The sequence below is a fragment of the Geospiza fortis genome, unplaced genomic scaffold, assembly GCF_000277835.1.
Source record: "Geospiza fortis unplaced genomic scaffold, GeoFor_1.0 scaffold192, whole genome shotgun sequence".
In the NCBI taxonomy this organism is placed as follows: Eukaryota; Metazoa; Chordata; class Aves; order Passeriformes; family Thraupidae; genus Geospiza; species Geospiza fortis.
Window position 1 is genome coordinate 5,152,071 of NW_005054315.1, and position 6,875 is coordinate 5,158,945.

The following is a 6,875-nucleotide window of genomic DNA, read 5'->3' on the forward strand; positions in this document are numbered from 1 at the left end:
TGGCTGAAAATTAATTGTTTGCTACTGTTTTTGGATTAGGCTTTAGTCCTGCAGCATGTAACTCATGTTCATATAGGTGAAGTGCTGGGAATGTGTGACTGGAAATAGGATAGTGTAGAAACATTTTTGAGTGGAAACTGAGAGTTTGGCTTAGATTGTTGTGACCCTCATGTATTTAACTACTAACTTTACAATTTCTCCAGTTGCACTGTTGCTTCTGGTCATGTCTATTCCTTTACAGACCAATTCAAACATGTTAATCCAGCAGAAAACCACCTAAAAAACTCCACTTAGTTTGCTGAAATGTCTCAGGAGGGTGTTGGGCAGTAGTGGCACAAGAGTCAACTCTCCTTGTGTGTACCTTCATCTGTGGATTAAGGATGAAGCAAAACCTGGCACTTCAAAACCCTTGGTGACCTTAGGGCTCGCAATATCAAAATGAGGTCCCTTGTAGGCAGTATGCTCATGTTACTGTAAGGATGATCACTTTTAAATATCTTCTCTGTTGCTGTGTGCTTATTTTATTCAAAATTATCTCCAATTACCAGCTTTCCATTTATAAACAATACTTCCCCTTCATTTGTCACATCCTCCTGGACATTTGCTTCTCAGATTCTTCAGTACTCATCTGCTACCTCACATGATGCTAAATAGCTCTCTTACAATGCTGGAAAGAACCCCCTGTGGAGTAGTACTAAATTAAATAGTAGCAGGTAGCTGAAAATTAACAGTAACGAACTAAGTCACGGATGTGCAAAAGAAAATGTGACTTTTCACTTATTTCTAAAAAAAAGAGCTGCTAATGTTATAGTACGGCTATTTTGCATATAATTTATTTTTAGATGCAACACATCTATAGAATAGTTTTGGGATTCATTTGATCAAGAGTAGGTCTTCTACATCAGAGCTAGTCACTATAGACTTCCTTCACAACTAGTGGAGAGAATTGCTCCTACTAGATGGCAGTTCACAACATCCTTGTGTAAACTAGGTCATTTGAATTGTATCCTAAATTCTCTTGCCTGTAAAGGGAAGCCATAGCCATTGGTTTAGATACAGTATTATTTTACTATGCTGGTACAAAACCAGAGAGAGACTGGGTTAGATTTTTTTTTCACATGGTGCAATGTCTGTCATTAGGCCAGATAAGTATTTTTGAGAAAGTGACACTAGATTTTGAGTGAGTAATTTTTTTTCCAGTATAAAATAAAAGATGTAGATTTCAGAGGAAAACACAAACTGAGAACAATTTCTGAGCATTTATTTAGAAAGAGATGCAAAATTAACAGTCTCTTGCCCTTGGTCTGCCAGTGGCCTGTGTAAGAGTGGTGAAGAGAGAAGATGCAGGCTGGGGACAGGCTTGTCAAGCTTGTCAAGAGAAGCAAAAGCAGGAGAAGGAGAGCTCACAGGCCAGTGATCATTGCCTTCATCCACATGAATGACAATGTCAACTTGAGTAATGACCAAGAAATTATTTGAGTATCTGTCCTTCCTCTGTCTGGTTCTGGCTCTTTGGGTTGTTTTTCCCTGTGTATTAGGCAGGACATTCAATAAAACATAAAAACAACTCTGAAAAGGAGAGAGATTTGCCCTCTGATGGTGGTGTGCCTTCTTCAGTAGACCAAAAAGCTCCTGTAAATACTTTCTGGTGATTCTTTTGTCTATTTCCTCCTCCATCCTATCTCAGACCAGCATGAGGATGTGAATTGGTGCCTCACCCTGGGGTCTACAGGCAATCCCCTGACAGGTGACCATCTGTAGGAGAAAACCCAAGGAACAAATGAACTTCAGAAGAAATAGAATCACAGAATGGTTTGGGTTGGAACAGACCTTAACAACATCTGGTTCCAGCCCCTCTCTGGCATGGAAAGGGTTCCTTTCCACTAGACAGGATAGTCCAATAGGATCTCTGGGCCAGTGACAGCTTTACACGGTGCCGAGTGACAGGGCTCAACCTGGAAAGCAAAAGACCCTGCCTGGATCCATGGGAACCCATGGAGTTTCATTTTAAATTACTGACATGAAATCACAGGGCTCTGTGGTTGTGTGCCCACAGGAAGCAGAATCAGCCATTGGGGTGGCTCTTTAGAGCTGCAGCTGGTCAGTCAGAAGCTGCTCCAGGTGACTTGGGCAGATGAGCCTCCTCACTGAAATGCCTCTGGCTGCTTGTTAGGCAGCAAACCTGACCAACCATCAAAATTAAACTACTTCTTCAAAATCCATAATCCAATTTACGACATGATTTGCATTTAGTAAATGTTTGTTAATTGTTAATGAGATAACAGTTGGTAAATATGAATTATTGAGGCCTGGTAAATATGATTTGATGGCTTCTTGGCCAAATTTTCAAGGGGATAATTATAGTAATAGTGAATTAGAGTAAGCTGCATGCTTTTGTCTGTAGAAACTGGCTAATCAGAAGGCTAACTAAACATTCTGTGTGCAAATTGGCCACACAAGCCAAAAGGCTATGCAAGGATCCATAAGCACATTTAAAGTCTGCATGTGAAAGCAAATCACCCTTATTATCTTAATCTCTATAACAAAATAATTCCATTTTAGCAATTTTTCAGTCTAGCAGACTATATTTTGTTTTAGTTTTTTTCTGTTTTATTGTTATGGAAGAAATATGTTCTCATTTATAAATTATTTATTTTATTTTAATCAAATAGCTTAATAAATCTAAAATAAGTGTACCTAAAGTATTTAAGTACTACTAAAACTATCAAACAAATAAAATCTCCATGGAAAGGTATAGTCCCAAATCAAGTTTATTTTGGCTGCAATTTTGTTTAGATTTTCATCACCATTTTTGCATACTAATATTTTAGTATATAAGTGGGCTTCAAAAGCACGTATCCAAGAGCTGAGGATCTCATATAATGAATCTTTTACATCTGCTAGCTCTGTGATTCCACTGTTTGCTATTGAATAATGTATTAAACTTTTCCAGGCTCCTTCTCTTTGCTATATGAGATCTGCAATAGTTTCTTCATGTTCATTTATTCTCTGCATCTGAGTGAGGCCACATTAACAGCCATGATGCTGCTGCAGTTTAACAACAGAAAAAAATTAATAAATAGGTCAGAGAACCTGCCTAGATTTACCTTTCCACTGAAAACAAGGAAAAAGCATCTAGCACCTTCCTATGGTCAGTGTCCATGTAATGTATGATAACATGGACATGGAAACACCAGCTGTTAAATATGGAGAGCTGTCGTCTTGTCTTCCACTAAGACGTGTTAGTTAGTTTCAGGAGAAGCAGAGTTGTCAGCAGTGGCACTTGGTGATCTGTGCTCATTTCCACTATTCTGTCTTCGTCATAATTTTCAGGTAAGCTTGCACTTCATCCTCTGTTTTGGTCATGTAAGTATTGTAGTGGAAATCAATTACAGGTGGAAAACTTCCTTTTCTATTAATATTGTGCTTTTCATTATGATTGAGACTGCTAAGGAAGAGACCTGGATATCCCACTGCTCCAGTGGAAGAGCAGAAATGGTAGATGAGCTATATGTAAAGCTATTGGGAATCAGAAGCTAGGTGAGGTATGGCAGAGCAGTCGTTTCATCACTCAGTATATTCACCTGAAAAACACAGGAAGAAAGGGCTCCCAGAAGTCAAGTTTTGCAAAGAAAGAGTGGCTGACATGCCTGTGAGAAGAATCTGGTGTGATTTTTACCTAAGAGTTTGGGAAATTATATGCTAAAGGATGTAGAGGAGAAAACATCTAGGGTTGAAAATTGTCTAAATAGCCACGTAAAGTGAGGACATGGAAGGTGGGACAGATCAAGCATGTTAGAGCAGACCTGTGAGTCCTGAGAACATAAGTATCTTAATAAAATATCAAGAGAAATATATTCATCCTCCACCCAAACCAGACCATATCTATAAGAGGAAAAAGGACCTTTCTCTAGCCAGTTATTAATGACCATGAGAAAGGGCAAGGGAACTAGAACCTTTCTCCAGTCACTTAATGTCTATGACAATGCGTAAAGGAATTAATCTATTGTGTAAACCCAGCTAGAAGGTTTAGTATAATCCCTGCAACACAAAAATAATTTGCATTGTGCAATCAAGAAAGAAGAAATGTTCTCATCCACACACTATGTTCATATATATCATAAACACATTGAATGCTAAAGCAGAATCAAGGAGGACAATTTATATTCACTTTTGAAAGCCTGTTTTCATCAGGGTTTAATTTCTGAAGCTTTATATCCATTCAGGATCCAGCATTATGAAAGAACAATGTTTTTCAAGTTCAGATCTGAGCAAAGTGGACACTGGTATATGTAGCTATTACACTGCACTACATTAGCACAGCTAATCAGGACTGATCATCTCCCTTCAAGGAGACAGAAAGACCACAATAAACTAGGCTAAAATGTGCTCTTGGGCCTGAAGAAGTTTTACAGCTGCAGAAACATTCATCACTGGTAACTCAAGGCTAATAGCTGTGAAATTTCTAAAGGGAATATTTTGCTTCAACATTGAAATGACCTGAGGTTTAACAATGTTTCATTGCAGATGAATTAAATGTTTTGATATCTGGAGAAATGATGTAAAATCCTCCCTTAACTCATTCTGTGCCCTTTCTGTACATGTGTGTCAATTCTGTTTAATGAGAGAGACTTATGGATCTGTAGATTTGCACAAAAAATGGAAAAAACCCTGAAAACAATCCATCCATAGTCCCATGCTTTTGTTGTGTTGATTTTATGTTTGGTTTTTTTTTTTTCTTTCTGTTGGGGTTCTGTTGGGTTTGGTTTTTTTTTGTTTCCTTTTTTTTTGTTTGTTTTTGGGGTTTTGTTTTTTTAATGAAAAATATTCCCAAGCTTAAAAATTTTTCATCCAAGGGAACAGTCAGATATAGGTCATTGCATAGTCCTGGGAACACATTTTCTAATTTTGCCATTGAAGTTATATGGAGCCATTTGGCTTGTACATAGATTCTGGGGATGATTAAAATCTTTGGAGTGATTCTTCAGTTACTTAAATTAAAAAGGATTTTATCCAGGAAGATGAAATGAAGCTAAATGTTGGTAGTTTGCCACAATTGCTAATCTGACTTAAAGGTACTATTCTCAGAAGGATAACTAAGAGCAATTATTAATCATGAACATTTTGGGGGAAATTAATGCACAAGACCCACTTGAAACAGGTTCATGTTTATCAGTGCCTGTCTTTTCTATGCTTAATTAAATTAGCATAAAGACTTTAACAAGAGATAAAGCATAGTACTGAAATGAAAAAAGTTGCGGCACCTCCAAAGTTCTGTTGAATTTTCCAGCAGGCAAAAGACAGAGGCAAAATGAAAACCATGTACCATCTCTCATGCAAGTGTCACAAGTGAATTCTGTGGGATTTTGTTTCTGATTTTCATCAGACCTTGCCTATAAACCCTATTTCTCTTCTACCAGTTGTCTTGCACTCCTGAAATTTTTCCTACAAAATCTGCAAGACTGAATAGAGACTATGATGCAAGCCTATCTGTATGAACATGACAAAATATCACCTTAAGGAAGATCCATCCTGGCCCTTCTGCCTTTTGTACCCAAGAAGCAAGTACCAGCCCAGTATACCTTTTTCATAGTATTTGGGATCTTTCTTGGAGACACCAAAGTAGAGCATAAATTTGGACTGTTGGAAGGACAAGGCAGTTTCATCTGTGGTGATTTTTGTAGCTATTGCATTCACTTTTCTCATTGCCCATGACTTTATACTATCAAATAGTGCATTTCATGTTTCTTAATGAGGGCTTTGCATTAAGGCTGAAGTGCTTTGAACTCTGTCTGCTTCTTTTCAGCACAGCATGGATCCTTGGCAGAAAGTCTACTGATCACAAGAAAGACCGAGACGAAAGAGCGTTAAGGCAAATTAGGGCATTCTTGTGAAAGTTAAATTTTGTCTTCTACCACCAGTGAAGACTATATTTTATTTGCTGAGTACATCAAGCTGTGCTGCTAAAGTAATGTGATTGTGGATCTGCCTGCGGTTCCTTTTTCTACAAACTCCATTTCATTCACAGGAGCTGCATGGAGTAACATAGTCCAGGAAACGAAGGGCTCTAAGCAGCATGTGTTAAAGTGGGGAGAAGAGGAGAAAGTCAAATCATTTGCCAAAGTTCAGAGCAAAGTAGTGGCAAATGTCTTGCTAGAGTTCAGGGATATTTTGCTGCAACTTTTGTTTGCCTAGTAACCAGTCATCTTTCAAAAGTGCTTTGGTGGCTTCAGGCCTTCAAGCAGATAAGATTTATTAAAAGAGAAATCATCATACAATAAAAGATATAACTGAAATAAAACCAAAACAGTAATGGAAAAGATATTAATTTGCAAGCAACAAGAGAAAGCATGAGTGCAAATCAATCCTACTTCAATATTACAGGGAATTTTTATTGAGATAATTCCAGTCAAATTCATGTGAGGTGCTGTCCTGAGAAGTTTTTCCACTGCCCTCACTTCTCCACAGCACTGTGCTAAATGGTGACCATGTTAACCCATTTCAGTTACCTTGCAGTTTCCAAAGGAGCTGAACTGAAGGCACTTTTACAACCTAGGGATACCATTAGCCTAATCAGCTTAATTAAGAGGTTCTTTTACATCTAGAGCACAGGAAAGGGAGCAGTATATTTGCATCTATATTTAATCAGAAAACTCTGCAGTGATACACCACTGGTACAATAAAAGCTGCTGCCACTGGTCAATCCTCAGAGACATCTTATGACTCCCATGAATCACAGAGAGGGAGTTCAGATGGCTATCCCAGATGTAAAAAACCCCAGTGAACACACAACCATTTAAATAAACCAGACAAGAGCAATTTCTTTTCCTGTAATCTACAGAAACATATGCCTCTGCAGGATGGAGAGTCAAACA